Source organism: Acomys minous (assembly GCF_964271855.1).
Source record: "Acomys minous genome assembly, chromosome: 15".
Taxonomy (NCBI): domain Eukaryota; kingdom Metazoa; phylum Chordata; class Mammalia; order Rodentia; family Muridae; genus Acomys; species Acomys minous.
The window spans coordinates 37,551,079-37,572,571 of record NC_140497.1 but is presented as its reverse complement, the minus strand read 5'-3'; the positions used below and the strand labels follow the sequence as shown (position 1 = coordinate 37,572,571).

Genomic DNA, 21,493 nt, shown 5'->3' with positions numbered 1-21,493 from the left:
CCTCAAAAAAAAAATAAGATGAAATATGCAGGCAGCAATAGACACCAGAGACTCTCTGGTCTTTTGAGCCAGAAAACAGTCCTTTCTTTGGTTTCTGTAGCATCGCTCTATTGCACCAGTTGTGTTTGCTAGAACGCCTCCATAAGATTGCATCACTTATTTTGAGCTCAGTGTGATCATGTGTATCTTTCCCCCACGGTCTGTAACCTTCTCCAAAGCAGGAATCTTACATTTCTGCCTTTTCTGGTGTTTATCTTTTGGAATGTTTAATTTCCAGAACTTACACATTATTACTTATGGCGTATTGCTGTTTTTCTACTGTTTTTCCTTTGCTTTCGGCAATTTGCATTTTCTTGGAAATCAGCGAACACCTTTGTTTTTTGTTTTTCGTGGAATGTATTCTGTCCTCTCCCTTAGTGATGGAGCGGGAAGGGTTAATGGCTATTAGTAGGTAGCTTTTCCTTCTAGAATCCGAACTGGCTTTTAAAATTTGTCCTCCCTCCCTGAATTTATAAATATTTTAATCAATAATGTATCTATTATTTCCCAAGTGAGCCCTAAGGAGTATGTTTGATGGCCTCAGACAAGCCGTTCCAGGAGAACAGACTCTCTCAAGCAGCTGACAACAGTGGGCCTAGCCCTGTTTTCCCTCTCCGGAGTCCCTGTAATTTTAGGTTAGCCAGCAAAGGCACACTCACTCCATCACCGGACCAATGAAATTGATGCGTTGTGCAAGTTCCCTCACTCCCTTCTGCTGAACTTGCATTGTATTGTCCATTGCCTATTCCATGCAAAGCAAGCCTGGAACAAAAGGCAGTCATCAGAGGAAAACGCCGTCTGCCCTCCACATCATAATTGCACTTGATCAGCATCAGCTCGGCATCAATAATTAGACAGGGGTCCAATAATTATGTTGGCAGGGAAACAACAGAGTCAAAACTTGCGCGATTCCCATGAAGTGACTGTCCAGGCTGGAAACCAATGCTTCGGGTGGGTTCTCCCCTTCTCATAATGTCACAGGTGATTGAGAACTGGTGCCCTTTGTATTGTTCTGAAGGTTCCCTTCCAGTTGTGGCCTTTCATGCCAACTAAAGAACCACACTTGCTTTCATATATGACATACTTGCTTTTAAAAATCTAATTAAAACTTTCCTTTTGGTCCTTAGGTAGAAAGATGGCTCTGCTGAGATGGGCTCTTAATTAATGCACTGAGAGCCTGTGAGTCCCACCTCTCAACAGGAATGATTGACGTCCAAGGATACATAAATTACACTAATTGAGCTCTGCCTCTATATAGGCTTTCCACAGCCAACTCATCCGAGAAGCGAGGTGAGTAGACCAGCATTAAAAGTTACTCAATATGTTGTATGCTTTCCCAGAGGGTGGAGAAGGACTTTCCAAGCCATTGCACATTTACCAACACAGAAGGCGGCTCTTTTCCTCAGGGTTAGGTTGTAGGTTTTGTGTTGTGTATGTGTGTGTGTGTGTGTGTGTGTTTTAATTACAAAAAAATTAACATTTTAACGTAACCATTTGAGTTTGAATAGTCACGTTCTCCTTACACGTTTCATGCAGCAAAACTTGCAAGCCAATTACAGAATGTAAAAAAAAAATCACTTGGCATCATTTGTTGATATTAAATTGCGTCGCGTAGCAACCAGTGCATATGCTATGAAGAGATTGTTTGAAATCAAATCTAATCTTAGTCCTAGAGTTTAGTTTTCAGAAATTTACCTAGTTGTAAATACAGCCAATCCCCAGCTTTAGTCACAGATGATACTAAAATGTTTCTTTTCTGTTTTATTTCATCCTGAAAAAAAGGATAGATATACTAAGGCTCCTACTTGGCTGAAATCTAATAGATCATTTGGCATAATCTAATAGCTTAATAATCTAAAGCAAAGTTCACAGATTATTCCTGTTTTTTAGGTGAGTACATGAAGCTATGTTGGACTATAAAACATTAAATTATTTCTTTAAATCATATTACTAATATATATATATTATTTAAAAATTTAAATAGGATTTGAGCCTTGCTACATAAAAAAATCTAAATTGGGTAATTACTAATCACAAAATTCTATTTTTAAATGAATATTAGTGTAAAAAACAGCAAAAAATATGACAGACACTAGAGACACTGGCTTAAGTTTAGAAATATCAAATGAATGGCTAAATCTAAATACCCAAGAATTAGCACTAAACAAAACTATATGGAGAAAAGCATAGAAGGAAATAGAAATAGACTCATGAAATATTCAGGGAACTGATGTGAACTAGGAACAAGGACAGGAAGAATCGTTCAAGGACCTGAAGCACCACAAGCATTAGAAGAATATGTGCGCCTCCTCTCTCTCTCTCTCTCTCTCTCTCTCTCTCTCTCTCTCTCTCTCTCTCTATCTCTGCCCCACAGCACTCTGCTGGACCTAGACTTTCAAGAAAAACCTGGAGCTCCACCTAAAACAACACCTTAACATGGTCACTTCTTTATCAACAATCCTAGTTACCTGTGGGAAAATTTAGAAGTAGAATAAAAACTGAGAAATATCAACAAAATACTAATTTAATCTTGTAAAAAAAAATCATAAACTACCTTTACCATCAGTGGCTGAACTAACATAAAACAGTGGCTGTTTTATGAGTTAGTGGCTAAAGCTATCTAGATATAATGCACCAAAGCAGATGAGGTTTACAGAATATAACATTGCTGTTCAAAAAATTATCTCAATCTAATTGAGCAAGAAACCTATGTCTCCACAGGCTGTTGTTTACTTTCCTCTTCTGCAATTGCATGTTCATAACATCCCTTCATCCCACATTAAATTGTAAGCAAGGTGTGATGCCTGAAGTGGGTCTCTATGAAATTATTCATGAAATGACTCAACTCCCTCAAGAACTTGTGAGTTCAATAATTGTGAAAAGGTGCTATCACAGAGCGTGCCACTAGCCTCATATTCATAGAAATATTTATTAGTAGAAAAAGTAGCCATGTGTTCCTAACATTGGCAGATAATTCTATTGGAATTCAATTATTTTTAATTTAGCTAGCATAAAACTTAAGGTACTCTTATAATACTACAGTGATGATACTCTTAGATATAAAGTATGTAAAATGTACTCCAAGAGTATTAACTTTTTCTTCTCTTCCTATGGGCTGGGTAATTATGCTGCTGACGTCTGACAGAAAGCTATAAGTCATTACCAAATGAAGCAGTCAGCACTAAGATGAGCAAGGGCCACCTTGCCTCGAATGGAACCATTAACATAATAGCCTATCACTCAAGCTAATAAAAATCAGCTCGTAAACTCTTCTGTTTTAGAACATGGGCCACCACATCCAAGTTTCCAGTGGCTTCATTAAATCCTAGTCATACAGTAAACACATGGAGAGTTGCACTAAGCTCCTACACACACACACACACACACACACACACACACACACACACACACACTACAATGCAACCTCAGTAGACTCATCTCTCATATTCCAAACAGAACACTTACCCTGTGCTTGGGACTCCGGTAATTTGTTAGGCATCCTACAGTTCCATTAGAGTTCAAACTATCCTTCAGATGCTCAGCTGCCCATCTGAGTAGCTTGTTAATATTCTACTACTGTTTGATCTCTGTGTTAATTACTTGATGGTATTTTTTTAAATTGTGTGGACTTATTGTTAAATATTTGGTAGCGTATTTTAAGAGTAGGAGAAAGATTGAGTGTGTAAGATATGACAAGAAGAGCTACAGAGTAAACTAACCTGGGCCCATGGGGCCTCACAGAGACTGAACCACCAACCAAAGAACATGTGTGGTCTGAACCTAGACCCCATACACATATGTAGCAGATGTGCAGTTTGGCCAGTATGTGGGTGCCTTAGCAATGGGAGTAGAGGCTGTCTCTGACTCTGTTATTTGCCTTTGGATCTCTTTCTCCTAGCTGGGCTGCCTTGCCTGGCTTCAGTGGGAGAGGATGCTCTTAGTCCTGCTGTGACTTGAGGCTCCAGGGTGGATTGGTAGCCATGGGGGGGGGGGGTTCCCTTTCTCAAGGGAGGAGGGAGATAGAGGGAAAGGGGATGATTGTGAAACTGGGAGAAAGGAGAGAGAGCTGTCATCAGGCTGTAGAGTGATTAAATAAATGAATTAATATAGAAAAAAACATCACAGATACCCACAATAGTTTTTTTTAATCCAACACAGATACCATTTATAATTTTTTAAATTTCAATAAAAAAATTTATATCCCCTTAAATATTTGTATGCCACACATACGTTTCCTAACAAATATCAATGAGGATTTTCAATGTTGATTAAACTAGGTTCTAAAATAAAATGACTTTCTAGGCCTTGTGGGGTTGACTTTCTTATGGGAACAGAACAAAACACAGTATATGTGCATGTGTGTGTGTTTGTGTGTGTGTGTGTGTGTGTGTGTGTGTGTGCGCGCGCACGCGCGCGCACGCACACGCGTGTTCATATCCAGATGGAATCTGCTGATATGTACAACTGAAAAACTGAAACAGAAACATTACAGGTACTTTTGTAAATAAAAGAAGTTCTTGTTAAGAAAGTGATGTTTGAGGAAAGATTTGAATGAGGTTGAGGAAAGAACCCGGAAGCAAGCAATCTATGGAAGAATTCTATTGCTAGAAGCAACAACACAGCACATGCTAATCTCTTTAGCATGGGCAGGAAAATGAGTGAAAACAGTGATATTACCACACACAACTACCATCGTTTCTCGCCTATAGAGAAGAGCTGTTTATAAGTGACATTTTGAGATATGAATGATAGGAAGATTTGAAGCTAGATATTAGCTGATACAGACTTTAAATTAATTTTGCTGACATACACAGATTTTTTTTCACTGTGACTTCTGCATGCATATATGCTGTTTTGTCTGTTCTTAGTGTCCGTGCACGGTCCTGTGCTCTTCCCTTTACTCTCTTGCTGGTTCCCTTCCTTTTCTCAAAAGATGTTCCTGCAAATTTGAGACTATAATTAAGAGGAAGAAAAGCAGAAAAGATTGATTGTCGGGTGATTATCTTAACAATCCAGATAATAATTCATAGCACCTGAGACTAATATGGTTGAGAAAGAAATGATAATATATTTTATAATTTTACCTAAAAGTGTACATAACGAAGACTATTACAAACAAGGTGTCATAAGCCATTTCCATCTATTAAGTGTCTAATTAAAAACTTAAAGCAAATGACATAATGTGTATCTCCGTAGTCGTGACTAGACTGACATTGAGCTTTGACCTTCTCTCAACAAGTTTCCTCTACAATCAAACTATTTTGGTTCCTATACCATCATGCTCTGCTTTGTTATATAATGAAATTAGAAATTCCTTGTTGACGTCCTCACCTTGTCTCTCTTCCTCAAGGATTGTTCTAGTCTTCTTTGAAAATGTGTTAAGATGGAAAGTTTAGTATCATATTAAGTATATTTTTTAAAATGTGTGTATGGGGTGTATATGTGTGTGAATGCACATGCGTGTGTCTGCATATGTAGATGTCCCCTCAGCATAGAGGCTGCAAGAATGTGCTGCCATGCCCAGTTTCTACATCAATGCTGAGGACCCTAAACACATGCTTGCCAACACTGTAGCTACTGCTCTGTCTTCCCTGAGCCCCTCAAGATTTTTAAACTTGAATTAAATTATGATTAAATGCAAAGGTGAATCTAAGGGAGCTCAGTGTGTTTGAACTGCATTGTATACTAAAGTGAATACAAATAGAATGTCATTTCTCAGAGTAAGATCATATTCTACCATGAGAAGGTTCTGGGTTCAAATCCCTGCCACTGCATTAAAAAAAAAACAGCAAAAAAAATTTTTAAAGTCAAATGATGGGAAATTTTTTTTTTATCGTAGACGTATCCTTTTCTTTGTTTTTATTTATTTGCACATGTGTGTTTACCAATATGCCCGTGGAGGCGAGAAGAGGGTGTCAATCCTGTGGGGCTAAAGCTAAAAGTGCTGTATAGGGACAACCCAATGTGGGTGCTGAGAGCCCATCTCTGGTTCTGTGCAAAAGAAACAAGCCCTTCAGTCCAGAGCCATCTCTCCAGACCTACATTTACTTATTCTTTTACCTTTTTTTTTTTTTTTTTTTTTTAAGATCCTCGGTAGACTTTTCAGGAATTCATATGTGTGACCTACACATTTACATATTTACATTCATTTTACAAACACATACACGTACACATTTTTCTTACTGTTATTTTGGTTGATGATAAAAAATAAATAAACTCTCAATTTGCCAGCACATATTATTTGCTTTGAGACGTGGGGCTACTATTTTTTGTGTCTAAATTACAAATTCCTAACACATAGTTCCTCACCGGTCTTGCTAGTGGCAGTTTGTACAGTAGCCAGAAGGTAACTAAGGAAACAGATTTTTCATGTTTTCAGAGGTAGATGTACCTGAGATGGAACATCCTGTGTACATGAAAAGAGAAGGCTGTAAAAATAAAATATGTTAGGTTGGATAATCATCTATAATGTTAACAGTCCAATTGCTTGTCATGAGGAGGAAGGTTGTGCTTTAATTAAGCAATAAGGCATGACAGGGTGTAAATTATGGAGTAATAATTCTTGTCTAGTATATTGTTAGACAAGAGGCCGAGAGCCAGATGTCATTGCCTATATCATGATAAAATTATTGTGCCACAATGTAAATCTGGAGTATGGCAAAAATAATTCTAAAATATTCTTCAGATAATTTGGCTAAATTGAAAGTATCTGTTAAGCATATTTCTTAAATTCTAAATTAGAGGGTGCCTACTAAAGTTATATAAGACTCTGGATATTATCATTTGCCTGTGTGGCAAAACAGAGAAAGAATAATATATATAATTCATATATATCATATTATATCTATCTGCATGAATGTATTTATGTATATATATTACACTTATGTTAAAATTGGTTATTCAGTTTCTAGAGAAAAGGTATGTTGACATCAGATCAGAAGGTGACTGTTAATAACTTAAGAAAGTTAAAGTGAATCCCCTTAAGCTGTTTTGCTTCATAAACAGGACTAACGAACAAATAAATCTAGCATGAATCTTGAGGGAAAAAAATCAGCATCCCTAAGAACACTTGACAAGGGGCAAGGCTGTTGTACAGAACTGTGAGTCTTTCTGGAATCCACGCGATTTGTTAAATCTTGCGCTTTCCCCTGCTGCATACCATTTTGAAGGTCTCCTTTTGTAAAGACATTAAAACAGATCTCTTATCACAGGGAAACACATTGTTTGAAATAGCACCTTTTTTAAAAAAGAGAAAACTCATTTCTGCCCACTCAAAAGAAAAGTGTTTGAGGGCAAGTCTGTGACTTTAATAAAAATAAAAAAGGTCTCTCCTTGCTTTTCATCTGCAGAGCATGGTGGCAAGCAGTGTTTCAAAAGAGGATTTCTTTTTTAAGTCATTATATTTCTGTGCTTTTATTACCAATATTGTATACATTTAGGATGGTGGATGTATTAACAAGTTCAGCTTCTTTTGTGGCTGTTGCAAGTTGAACATCACATTACAACTGTAGAATTTTAAGACTGTCTCTTTTGAGTTGACATACTTAATCATCAAATTTGACCCATTCTTTGTAACTGTAATAAGCAGAGGTTGCTTAATATACAGATCAAATAACTACAGACAAGGTAATTAAAAAAGGCTGTAGAAATGCCCCCATTCCCCCAATATGCCTCTTAATCTACCCAGGATCATTATTTTATTCATCTGGATTAATATTTGTGTCTTCAATTATCTCTTTTTTAAAATATATTTTATTAATTTATTCATATTACATTTCAATTGTTATCCCATCCCTTGTATCCTCCCATTCCTCCCTCCCTCCCATTTTCCCCTTACTCCCCTCCCTTATGACTGTGACTGAGGGGGACCTCTTCCCCCTGTATATGCTCATAGGGTATCAAGTCTCTTCTTGGTAACCTGCTATCCTTCCTCTGAGTGCCACCAGGCCTCCCCATCCATGAAGACATGGCCAAATATGTGGCACCAGAGTTCATGTTATCTCTTATATAAATAGAATCCCTCCCACATTGAAAGAAATGAAACCCAATTAGCAGACATAGTTGCCCAAATGTTGATTGTCCACCTTTGGCCATTCTGAGAGCTCCCACTCCATGCTGTGGCAAGGCACATTCCCTGGGCTCCACAGCCAGCTGCACATCTTCACACGTGCGGTAACAGAAAGGAAGCCCCTCAGTGCTGCGCGGCAGCGGTGGCTTCATCATTTCCTGCATCAACTGTCATCTCTGCAGAAAAGATCATGTGATCACAGATCGAAGCTGTGAGCAGGCCCCTCCTTCACCAGGGATTCATTCTATTCCAGGGGTATCTTGTATGTGTGCTGGGGAGTTGAGTACCTTGGTCACGATCTCTAGGTGGTAAGGGAAGGAAAGTCTGACCCGTAAGATAAGGACACAGAAAAGAAGGCAAGACAGCCAGTGTCCAAATTCAGCCGCAAATCCCTGAGCCTACTGCCTTCTGGGAGGTGAGAATACATGTCACTGTCATCGATCATCTTGACTCTTACCTATTTTTTCCTAACATCATTTATTGCTTAGTATATCAATTTTTGTCAAATTCGCTATTTTGAAAAGCCTCAGCTGAACGTCAGCCTGGACTCCACTCCTAATTTCTTTCCTATATGCCCGGTTGTTGTGGTACTGTCTCTGGCTGACCCTCATCTAGGATTCTCTGCGCCAGAGCGCTGTATCGGAAAGGACACCAGCTGTAATTTCTCACAAGGACGTTCATAATAGAAGTTCTTGAAATCCCTTGTTGCTACACTCGGATTTAAAGTGGAATGCGGGTGTCAATCAAGAACAAAATAGAGAAGGTGGCACGTATTGTCACACGTAACAGAGCTGTCATTTTATAACCATAGGCTGCAGAGTTGGCTCCGCAGCTAAAGAGCACTTGCTGCTCTTCCAGAGGCCTAGGCTCAGAGTCCAGTAACCACCAGACATAGTTCAGCCACTTGTAACTCCCATTCCTGGGGACCCGACACGAGCTTCTGGCCTCATTAGGCAATGCCTCACACATGTGAACATACACAAATGCAGGCAAATGGCCAAACGCATAAAGTAAAAATAAAAAAGCCTTTAATTATTTTTTTTATAAAAAAAAATAATCATAATGACAAAGCCCTGCCTTTATTTTCAAAACCATGGAACAAGAGAAACATCATGAAAAAGCCAACTCACTAGAAATCCCTACCTTGGTTTCTGAAATATAAAATCAAATTGTTTTTAATGTGGCATATAATGTGACCAAGGTAGGGAGAGGAAGAAAGAGCCATGAGGAAAAAAAAATCAATTAAAAATAGCTCAGGGGCAATGGAACAAGTGTCAAGACACGATGCATCTCCTGGGGACAGTTCAGCCCTTGCCCTGCAGCCACTCCCACTGCAGTGGGACGGTGTTCCTAGTGAAAACCTATGGGGAAAAGATTTAATTGCAGCTCAGCTACACAATACGTATTGGCTTAGTGCGTAGTATACTATTTAGTGAAACAAGGTAATAGTATTCAAGTGTTGAAGGACGGGGTCGGGAGGGGGCAGCAGGTACAAAAGCTGAAAGGAGCTAAAAATCCACGTGTACAAATTATCATCGAGACACCTGAAGGTAATCAGATCTACGCACCTGGTACTCGGAGAACTCTAGGTCAGGTGTTCTTCACGCAGAAAGACTTTTAAAGTGAGGAGGTTGGTCGGGGTCCCATATAATCAGCTACTCTGAAAGCATAAAAGAGAAAAACGTCTCCCACACTGGGGCGAGGGCTGCTCAGCTTACACCTCGGCACCCCTGTCTATTGGATTCCCCTCTCCCCACTCTCCATAATTCAAAACAGGCAGGCAGCAGGCTGTGCAGATGGAGACGTACCAGCCAGGGTCCGCGTGGAGCATTATAGATCTGGCTAGCTGTCTAGTTAACAGTCAGCTATTTTGGGATAATACCCACAGTTGTGTTGCAAAACTGAAAGGGGGAGAAAAATAGCGTGCATTCATCATGAGTTCAGCATATAAAAACATTTGTACAGGTGGGCATAGGACTTGGGCTGTTACGAAGACTCCTGATGCCTCCAATGGACTTCCGTTGCGATCCACTGCAGCGTGGAGAATGCACTGGAAGAACACCACGTTGGTAACAGGTCGCACCATTTCAGTTCCCCAAAGAAATGCCGTAGGCACTGGTTATTGCTTGTGGGTATCTTGTTTGTTTTCTTGCTTTGAACAAGCAGATGGCAGGGAAGCTTAGAGACTTCCCTGCTTGTCATACCAACACAGGACACTAGGTACAAAGGAGGTTCTGAGTGACTGTGAGTGCATCAAAATGCTGGCCTGGGATTTCTCAGCCAGCAGGCAACACTGGAGATTGATCTCTAGCTAATAGGAGTTGGATGTTCATTTAGGTAGTAAAACAATATGAGGAATCAACTGCATACATTTGGAAAGTATGCTTCTTGGGGGAAAAAAACCTTACCTTCATTAATTTATTTATTTTATGGTACTGGAGATTTAAACTATGACCTCACATATGATAAGCAAGTGGCCCACACTGAGCTGTATATATCCATCTGTCTTTATTTTACTGTTTATTTTGACATTAAGTCTCACTAGAATGTCCAAATCGGCCTTGAACTCACTTTGCAGAGCAGGTAAGCCTTAAACTGGTGATACATTTTCCAGCCTTAGCCTCCTAAGTACTTAGGATCATAGGAGACCAAGCACAACTGAAAAATCCTGTTTACAATAATTATGGTTGTATTGCTGGTAGATATTTAAACTATTAAACTATTGTCTAGGGTCTAAATCAGCTTACTGATCACAATAATTCAATCAAATAAAAAAAGCAGCGATCCTACTGCTGTTTGTAACAAAAACAGAGGTGAAATTATCTGTAATAGTTTTACCAGCAAAAAGAAATAATAATGAATAAGGTATATCACAGTTAATAAGGCTTTCTACTTGCTGGCTCTGTGTTCTAGGTCCTAGATAAAAATAAGATAATCAGCATATTTATATTAGAGTGGGAACAAGTATAAAGTATAATACGCGCGCGCACACACACACACACACACACACACACACACACACACACACACACACACACGGAGAGAGAATAATTTCGATGTTCCAAAAGAGAAAATAGTAGGTTTGAAGACTAAGACGTTTCCTGAATAAGAAACATGGTTGAATGTGTCTTCCAAAAATAGATGACATTTCAAAAGACAAAGGAAAAGCATTTCAATAGGAAGGACATTAACATAGAAATGGTGATTGGGATGTTATCTCATTTAAATAAATACGATTATTAATCCAGTGTGGATGGGCCTTAGTCCTTGTGACTGTGAGGTGAGTGGACCTCAGTAGGACTACATTGTTGAGGATTGTGATGCCAAGTTCACGTGGCCACGCCCACAACTCTCACTGAAGACCTGGACATTGTAAATTGTCTCTAAGTGTCCAAGAGCAATCTACGCATGACATTTCTATTCCATGTTTCATAACTACCTTTGACTAATATAATCCGCAACCTGAGACGAGTGTACTAGTGCCACTGTGCGGGTCCAAGGTCCCCTCTGCTCATGGGTACCCTACCTTTGCACGCTTTGTTTGATTTTTGAAAATCAGCTCTCAAGCACAAAGCTGTCTGCTGCCTCTGCCTGCCGATGAGCTCTTCCTAGCTTCTCTTATTTAAGATCCTAGGCTTAGGCCAACTCCAGTTGCTTGGGAAGTTCTATAGCTAAAGGGACCATAGATTAGTAGCTATGTCCACATATCCAATACACAAGGTTATGTGTACTGCCTTATATTCTAAGAATAATTAAAGGGGAAAGAAAATGTTTCCTATCATGTACCTTAAAATTCCAAGTTTCCAAGTTGTTAAGTCCATTGTGACTTCTGTGAACTTTCCAAGGTGTTATAAAGATTTTCTTCTCTTACAGTCTTTCTTGTTTTGTTTTGTTTTGTTTTGTTTTGTTTTGCTTTCTGGGAAGTTGAAGCAACTGTTCAGAAATTGATTCATTACATTAAATGCTAATGTGCCTCCTTTGGCCTAAGACAATTTTGAACTCTAAGATGAATTCCAGGAGATACCACATGTCCTCGTCTTCGGCACAGAGATCCCTGTGCTTTGTCCTCAGCCATGTTCTGCTCCCGCCTTCCCAGTGCCTGATGTTCTGATGTGAGGACAGAAAAGTACCACCAAAAACCAACGGCACAGTCATAGATTGGCCGATCTTCCCGGGCTCAATACTAGCACTGTTTGCTGCACTTCCTGTGTGTCCGTCCTGGTCCTGGGGAATATCACCACTGGTTGCTGCTTTTTTTATTATTATTATTATTATTAATTTATTCATATCACATCTCAATGGTTATCCCCTCCCATTCTTCCCCCCCTCCCATTTTCCCCTTACTCCCCTCCCCTATGACTGTGACTGAGGGGGACCTCCTCCCCCTGTATATGCTCATAGGGTATCAAGTCTCTTCTCGGTAACTTGCTATCCGTCCTCTGAGTGCCACCAGGTCTCCCCATTCAGGGGACATGGTCAAATATGAGGCACCAGAGTTCGTGTGAAAGTCAGACCCCACTCTCCACTCAACTGTGGAGAATGTCCTGTCCATTGGCTAGATCTGGGTAGAGGTTTGAAGTTTATGGCCTGTATTGCTGCTCTTATTTTTAAAAATAAAACAGAATCCAATACATGATCTCTGGTGCCCTAAAACCTCATCACATGGAAACAAAATCCCTTTCTTGAAGATTTGGGATGACATTTAAAAAAAACAAAAACAAAACAAAACAAAACAAAACAAAAAAACCTCTCAATATCTTCAGAGAGTACCTGTACGCCAGGGGAGTTGGCCACGTATCAGGCAAGTGGACGAGACAAGACGCGCAGGTAACGGACAGAGAGCTCTCAGACACTGGGTGATTGGAGAAAGCAGCTGCAGGTGTCGCCTCCTGCATCTTTTCCATGATCAAGACATAGCTAGTTCTTTTGCACCGCTCCTGTGAAACAAAGGAAATGCCACCTCCCTCCCTACTGTCAAAGTGGTACGGATACCAAGAAAGGCCACTGCAGCTTAGAGAGGACAGGAAAGCTGTGCCGTCGTGACCCCATCCACACCAGATGGATTTCAATAATCTATCATTTAATAAATAGATGAATCTGTCTTCTGAATTTTTTTTTACCTTTCCTCAATACAGCCGAGCTTATCATGGCGCTTTTTAGAAAATGGAAGAAACAGAGCTTATGAAACAGGTATTGCTGGCGGCGTGAAATTGTACCCTGCGTGCTTCAAGGTGGCCCGCGAAGGCAACAGGAGTAATGGGAACGGTTAAACCCTGTCGGACGGGGTTGAGGTTTTAGAGCCTTTCTGCCTGGTGACAGGCTGTGACAGTCAAGCAGCACTGAAGCAGAACAAACTCCAGTGGTGGCAGTTTGCTGCGAGCAGTGCAACTGTCAAAACTGCCGCACAAAAGCCAGTGTTAGGGACGGCAACCAGCAAACTCTACTGACGGCTAAAACGTGTTTACAGGAAAACCTGAAGTGCTCTCCCTTCTGTGATCAGGCGCGGGGCGGCCTAGGCCTTCCCAAGCCCTGTATCCTGTCAGCGTTGTGCAACACAGCAAAGCACACATGCTTGAACACCGAGAGACTGCTAACACTCTCATGTGATGCACATGTAATTTACTCTGTTTTGTGTTTAGAACAATCATACGCAATCCACAAAAAGAAATGTTGGCCTCGTGTGAAATCCAATTCCAATTATGTGGCTTGTAAGAACAGGCTACAGCACGGATAAAAAAAACCTGCCATCACGGGATAGGGTGAAATACTTCACACCCAGGACGCAAACAGTGAACTTAGCATTGTCACCAGTTTCCTGAAGAGCTGAAAAAAAAATTACTTTGCACCCATGTGGCTTCACACGTTTTTATTAGAAGCCACAATAGACACTTTTCACCAGCAGTAAATGAGAAGTCTCTCCACACCGTAATAACACAGGGAGAGTGTCTCGGGCTCTGTCATCCTGTGGGAATTCTGCCATGGAGCTTCTGTGGGCAACCAGCTAGAGGAGCGTGCCTACGGTGTTGCTGAAAACAATGGACTGAATTTGAACATAGTGTCATGTTTTCCATGTTTGAGGGAGTCCAAGAGAGAGGGTGGGATTCAAGTCTGCATTCTCTGGGGGTACAAGGTGCTATAGCTTTCCTGAGGTCACAGTATATAGGTGTGATATACACTAGAAAATTCCTCTCAGATACTAAAACCAATTTTGCTCTCTAAGAAAGCTAATCTAAATGACCCCATACATGCCTAACTGTGAGCTTCAAGCTGACGACCTTAGCACAACGTTGTTTCGCGTCTTCAAAAACGTTCCCACTTATATCCAGTTAGTAAAAACAATGGCTATCAATTCATACACTACTTCGTACATGAAAAATAAGCCAGATATAGTTGCAGAAGCCCAAATAATTCACATGCCCCATGATTTAGAAGTTTCATCTTCTTTACCTGCAGCTGAAGAGGCAAATAAAAATCATTCAACGTTCACTGCTAGGGTAAAGAACATATTTTTTAAAAGGGGCAGTAAATTAGCTTGTGCTGGAAGCATCTATTTTCTGGCCTGCATCACTGCCAACTCCTTCTGTTTACTTTGATCAATGATTTGCAAGCTACTATTATTATTTATGTGTTCTACAATTACAGCCGGTGACACCTCCCCTTCTCCAGCCCTAAGCCACAAATGTGAAGGGAATAAATGCTGTTTATTATGACAGCCTGCCTTTTGTCTATGGAAGAGTGACAAACTATACCCTTGACGGCTCGCTACCAGTTTTTACGACTGCTCCCCCCCCCACCCCTTGGCCCCCCCCTCCGCCCCCACCCCCCACCCCCCCCCTGCCCCGACCCCGACCCCACCCCCGACCCCCACCCCAGCCGACACACACTCACTTCTCAAGTGTTTTCTGGAATATGACAATAGATGGAATTGAATAAAAATGCTTAGTGAGAGTCTGTTGCTTTCATTTGCCTCCCAGTGAGCGCCTTCAAGGACCAGTATTGGATGAGGGATGGGTGGCCCAGCAGTAGGTGGCTGTTTTAAAGTTTCTATGCAACTTTGAAGTAGAAATAAACAAGGCTATTTTTTTTTGCCTTTTTTTTTCTTATTTAAAACAGAAACTTTAGCCACTTAGGTGTTAACATTTTAAATGTATATGATTTGAAAATCACACAGTCTCCAGTAATAGGGAGAGGCGGTGCATATGAAAGTCATTTGTTGGGAAATATTTTTGTTCCCTGGTCCAAAGACATAAAGCAGCACAGAAGCTGAAGGTGGGAAAGATGTAAGTTTGCGAGTTTTCCCTAGTAGCCTGCGCTGATGCACGCTCTAATCTGGGCGAGGGCGATGTGTATACTGGCTCGCTGCACCTTATGGAACAGAATAGATTAGTAAGTACAAGAGTCATTACGGTTTTTATAGACTCAACTTTGAACTAAGAGCAGGTTGTTAAATATTTCACTACCTTCTTTTCATGCAGTCAGAAGGGCAGGGAGGTCCTGGTGGCAGAAAAGCTGTGACTTAAGTCTGCTTCTACAAAGAGGGTGGTTTTCAGTGAAATGATGTTCTCTTTTCTTTTCTTTTCTTTCTTTCTCTTTTTATATCCTCCTCTGGAATTTCTCTCTCATAGAAGTTTTTTTTTTTCAAACTGACTGCTTATTATCTCCAACTTTCCATTTTAGGAAACACATTAAAAAATCAATACCAACTCTCTGTGTTGTTTAACAAATCTTTTATAACTTCCAAAAAATTGTTTAAATGATTTATCTTCCTTGTCTGACAGAAATTCTTGTACTTGAAACTTCAAACTACAGTTTGACATTTAAAGTACAGTGGGAGTGAAGCTGGATTGCAAAGGACAGAAAGAACTGAAACAGGTTGTTGAACCCACTTATAATAAGAATTTAAAAATGAAAAATTAGGTAATGTATAATGTTAAATATTCTTTTCAGTGTAGGAATTGTATCAAACCAAGCATACCCCAATCACGTAAAAGAATTTTGGGGATTGGGATGCAAAGACTTCCAAACTGAGAAAGAAGATAATATCCAGTTGCCTAAAAAGATTACGTTTAATATGTTGAAAAAGACAATTGTAGTGTGTTATCAATAACATCTAAAGTAGGAATTATCTCCTTTCATACAAAACAAAAATAACCTTTAGAAATGGAAACCTTCTGTTGACAGAGATGAACAATTAGGAGGCTTTTGCACCAAACAACAAACTTGTGGAATGTTATAACTTAAAAATGCACAGAAATGCAATTGGATAAAGCCAACTGATGGGAGGGAGGATGAGGACTATAAAACTCTAAGCTACAGGAAATGAGTAAAGGGGCTGAGAGATGACTCAGGGGTCGAAGAGCACTTGATGCTCTCGCAAAGGGCCCACATTCAATGCCCAGCACCCCATGGAGGCTCACAATCATCAGTGACCCGCAGTTCCAGGGGCTCTGATGCCCTTTTCTGATCTCCTTGGGCATCAAGCATGTACATGTGAACAAATATATATGCAAGCAAAGCAATCATACACATAAAACGAATACATATTTTTTAAAAAAAAAAAGAAAACGAATAAAGCACGTATCTGAACAATACAGTCGATAGACTTGTGTGTGTGTGTGTGGTTGTACGTGTGAGTGGCTGTATGTGGGTGTCAGTTGGGAAAGATAGTATATGGAGACATTGTTAGATCTTTAATAAATGCGTGGTTTTTACTGGGTTGGTACCCTTTGAGAACATGACTTGATGAGATACCCTTCTAACTCATAAGGAAATGAAAGCTTGAGTGCCTAGGGGATGGGTTAGGATTCTTTCACTAGGATGGTATAAGCTGGACCAGCGCTGAGGCTGATGGTCTCAAAAACATCTGAGCCCCACTGGCCAGTAGAAAACTATTCTAAGGAAAAAAAAAATAGAGCTATTCATGATTTTGACAAAACAATTTTGAACAAGTTCCGGAGCATAGTGATTTGTGAAGTACGGTCTCTGGGCATAATTGAGTAAAACCAAATGGCAAGAAAAATAACCTCACCACCTCAAGAAAAAAAAAAAAAAACTAAGGAGAAGCCTCAATCTATAGATATAAAAACCCATTGTAATTAATTGCTGGGTCAAAAGAGGAGGATCCACAAATTAAGATCACATATAATTTAGCAGTTAACTCTGCCATGATTATTTTTTCCTAATACATGGAGCTTTTGAGACACTCTTCTATTGTTTTTAAATAGCTAATAAAATTTCTAAATATTCTCCCTAATTCCCTTTATTTTATTAAAATCTAGTCACTTAGGTACATCTATGTTGAGTGTAATAGACCACAATTGGATAATTCCACACTCTTAACACAGAATTAATTTCATACCTTTGTAAGTATGTATTACTTGTACTTTAATTTCTCCTAAGTTGGATCCATTATGATTATGGTAGTTACATGCATGACCTAAAAACTGCCATAGGTCTCCTAGACAAGTCACATTATGGATTCGAGGAAGGAGGTGGGGATTCTTAGTCTACCCTTCTGTAGCAGCTTTGGCCACTTAGCTGTTCTTTTGTGATGTGCATGCTAGGGTTTCCTGCCTGCCTTCCCCTTTGAGAATCAAGTGGGTGAGAGTTCTCTTTTCTGGCTGTTCGCTGCCTCCCTAGGTTTTAACCAGTGTGGATTCCTACACGTCTTTTTCCTTCCATGTATGTATATAAAGAGACCTAAACCTATCTATTATCTATCTTGCCCACACATATGAACTGAAAATATTTTTGGCAAGACTGCTTTGTAAGTTATCATTCACAGTTAATTTAGTTGTTCACACTTTAATCAAATTACTTTGAACATCACTAAATTATCATTTGTTTAGATGAGACAATAGTTCATTGTTTTATTGATCTCCTTATTTTTGTTATCAACTATACTAAACTGGAAAAAAAAACCCATTTTCATTACAAGCCATAGGATTTATTATCATTGTCATGGGTATTGATGGGAAACATAAAAAAATATGTGTTCATACGGGGAAGACAAAGCATCTCTCATAACTGCCAAATAAAGTAAATAGCAACGTTGAGTAGTGACATTTAGGAGTGAAATCCAACAAACAAATGAACCACAGTGGAAAGATTAGTTTCGTCACTTCCTGTCTATACACAAAATAAGTACAAGTCACTTGTGGGCCACAGTTTGCTATTAAATAAGGTGGGGAAATAACTTGTTTTCTGACCCATATCATCAATAATAGATGTACCAGAAAAACGGTCATTTGGAGGGCTGATTTTAGGAGAAAGCTTACTCTTCTTCCGGCAACCACGTTATACAAAAATGTGTTCATATGAACATGTATACATAGTTCTAAGGCTGCATCTAATATGAATGCATATTGTAATCATTTAATCTTATGCCTCATGGTTGCATTTGAGAATGTCTACATAGGATTTACTAAATGTTTTCTGCTACTTGCTTGCTGCTTCCTGTCAAGAATCCCTAAGCACTGGATCTGTATACCCTGTGTATGCAGGTTTTAAGGGAGATTAGAGAGTATCTATTTTAAAACGTCTAGCACATTCCCTGGCACACAAGCCTTTAAAGTTAGAGCATGTGTCTAACTGTCCAACATATATGTAACATTTGTGAAAAAAAAATCATCCGCCATCTTAAGTACTAATTCAACACCATGATTCTCCAGCTTAATCCTTGCAGCAGATGGGAATAAATACAGAGATCCACAGACAGACATTATGCAGAAAAGAAAAGGCTTGGGATGCTCAGCCCTAAATAGGATGCCTCTACCAAATCCTTCCACTCAGGGATCAGGGATCCACCAGGAAGAGGAGGTAGAAAGAAAGAGCCAGCAGAGACTAAGGACACCAAGAGAACAAGCTCTAAGTCAATAGGATCAAAGCATTTATGACCTCAAAGAGACTGAGGCAGCATGCACAGGCCCCCACATGGGTCTGTACCAGGTCTTTCCCATATATTATGGCTTCCAGTTAAAGTCTTAATGGGATTCCTGTGTGTGTGTGTGGTATTTGTGTGTTTGTGTGTGTGTGTGTGTGTGCGTGTGTACATGGTTCTATGTTTCTAGTGCGTTCTCTTGAGCTCTTCTGTTTGTTTTGTCCAGTTCCAACGCATTAGATTTTGTTTTACCTTATCATATTTTTATTATTATCCATTAGAGGCCAGCTTGTTCTCTCCCGAGAGGCAGGAAGGGAGAGGAGGGGCAGGGAAGAACTGGGAGGTTTAGAGAGCGGGGAAAACATAATCCGGGTACATTAGAAAAACTATATTTTCAGTATGAAGGGTAAAAATGATTCTTTAGAATTAGCATCTTTTCTTTCCGTTGTGGAGCTGCAGTTCCATTGTGTCACAGGATACAAGCTTCATAGGGTGACGGGTTCCCATAAGCAATCTTTGTTACTAGCACACTGGAAGAATACACACCTTTAGCTCCCTTCACAGTGAAGCCTAGCTCTCACACTCAAAGATTAGGGAAGCACAGGACTGCAAGTGTGTCCTGAAATGTCACGAGAGAGCTGAAAGGCCATCTGCCCTGAAGCCAGGTGGCTAGCATGCAGGACTTCATAGCCTGGACAATCTATACCTCATGCCAAGCCTGGAAGAGCACTATAACATAGACTTACATGATCCCGTGACGCATACAAGTATTTGGGCGACACATGTACTTATTTCTATGTCACTTGAGTTTTTCCCTGACTTCTCACCTCCATAGTCCAAGCTGCTTCTGGGAGCATTGATGTATAATGCATCACCCACTCAGGTAGAAAAGGTCAGTGTGAATGGACTATGCCATGGTTTGAAGACTCCATTAAAACGGCAGCTGATTTGGGATGACTGCTTTGCCTTAGGCAAGCAAGTCAGCTTTATTTTAGACCAAACTAATGACAGCACTGAGAGTTTAACTCGAGCTGAATTCCAGACCCCCAATTCTTAGGTGAGAAGCAGGAACTGACAAAAAGCCTTGTCCTTTCTACAGCATCAGAAGTGGTCAGGATACTACTCCAAAATTACCTGGATATTCACCTCATCATAAAATCATTTCCACGGCAGTAACACTTCAAGTCAATTACCACTTGACTACAGCAAAGGGAGAATGGTGTTCATGAAAAAGGAGTAAAGTTTTTTGGTATACTTTGAAATTATATATATATATATGACAGTATATATGAAGACACAAACACACAATATATACTTATTATATATATTCATTATACATATGTATCTTCATTAGAAAATTGCTGGCTGGAGAAATGGCTCAGAGGTAAATAACAATTAAAGCCCTTCCAAATGACCTGAGTTCAGCTCCCACAGTCATGCTGGACAGGTCAAAACCCACTATAACTCCAGCTCCAAGGTGACACAATGCACTTGGCCTCCATGGCAACATATACTCATGTGCACATACCCCCACACATCCACATATTGGCACATAATTAAAACAAAAACAATAAAAAACTAATAAATAAATACATAAATAATAAATGAAATAACACACACATATGCACACGTGTGTATGCATATTTTTGTGTGGCTGGAGAGATGGAACATTGGGTAAGAGAGATACTGTTCCTTCAGAAGACACACCCAAATTCAGTTCTGAGCACTCAATTTGGGGAAAAACCACCCATAATACAGTTCTAGTGGATCTGATGGCCAGTTCTAGCCTCCACCTGCACCTGCACACACATACACGTAAAAACATAGACACATGAAGGGAAGTGAGGAAAAATAAATCCCAAACTAATTGTGTTCAACTATCTGAGAGAATAGCACCTTGAAAGAATGGCTGCAACCTTTAGAAATCACTACAATATTATTTTTTTGCTTACATTTCAGCAATTAATGATGACTATAAAAGATGATGACTATTCATAATTGGTGTGGGACTGTGAATTTTGCTTTTACACTTAGAGAATTGGTGGGCTCCTATAGAAAATTAGATGTCATTCCAAAACACAGGACATTACCATAGGCAATTAAAAAATTTTAAAGTCAATATTATAAATTCTTCGCCATGACACTGATTATCCTCTTTAGCACTGTATTTTCAACACCATATTAATGAAATGACTATAAAGCCATTTGTATACTATTCTAATAAAGAGTCACCAAACTATGACTCGGGCCATATGGCCCGACTGTCTCTTCTTCTGTGGCTCATGAGCTAAGAATTTTCAAAGTGGTTTTTACAAGATTGGGAAAAAAAAGTCAAAAGGAAAATAATGCTTTGTAACATATGAAAATTAGATGATGTTCCAATTTCCATATATGCAAATCATGTCTTATGGAACAGAGCCACATTTATCACTAAAGTGCGTGCATGTGCTTTTTGTTACATTTTCAGAGTTGAAAAGCCACAACAGACACTGTTTGCCCCACAAATC

At 39.7% G+C, this 21,493-nt stretch overlaps 1 protein-coding gene and 1 long non-coding RNA gene across 13 annotated transcripts in view; one reads left to right on the top strand and one right to left on the bottom strand.

The window, feature by feature from the left end:
• Positions 1–21,493, top strand: part of TENM3 (teneurin transmembrane protein 3) — a 2,605,219-nt gene that overhangs the window by 1,604,055 nt on the left and 979,671 nt on the right. For all 11 annotated transcript variants that reach the window (XM_084760481.1, XM_084760480.1, XM_084760467.1 and 8 more), the window contains exon 7: positions 1,167–1,329. The gene's annotated coding sequence lies outside the window, so the exon portion shown is untranslated. The remainder of the gene's footprint in view (positions 1–1,166; positions 1,330–21,493) is intronic.
• On the bottom strand, positions 4,579–13,447 carry LOC311584466. 2 transcript variants are annotated; one of them, XR_014774897.1, is made up of 5 exons: positions 12,878–13,447; positions 9,676–9,767; positions 8,124–8,283; positions 6,349–6,445; positions 4,579–4,992 (listed from the first exon to the last, which is right to left on the bottom strand). It is a non-coding gene; the product is annotated as an uncharacterized lncRNA (long non-coding RNA). The 2 variants fall into 2 exon arrangements; XR_014774898.1 differs by lacking the exons at positions 4,579–4,992; positions 6,349–6,445 and having other exon boundaries at positions 7,898–8,283.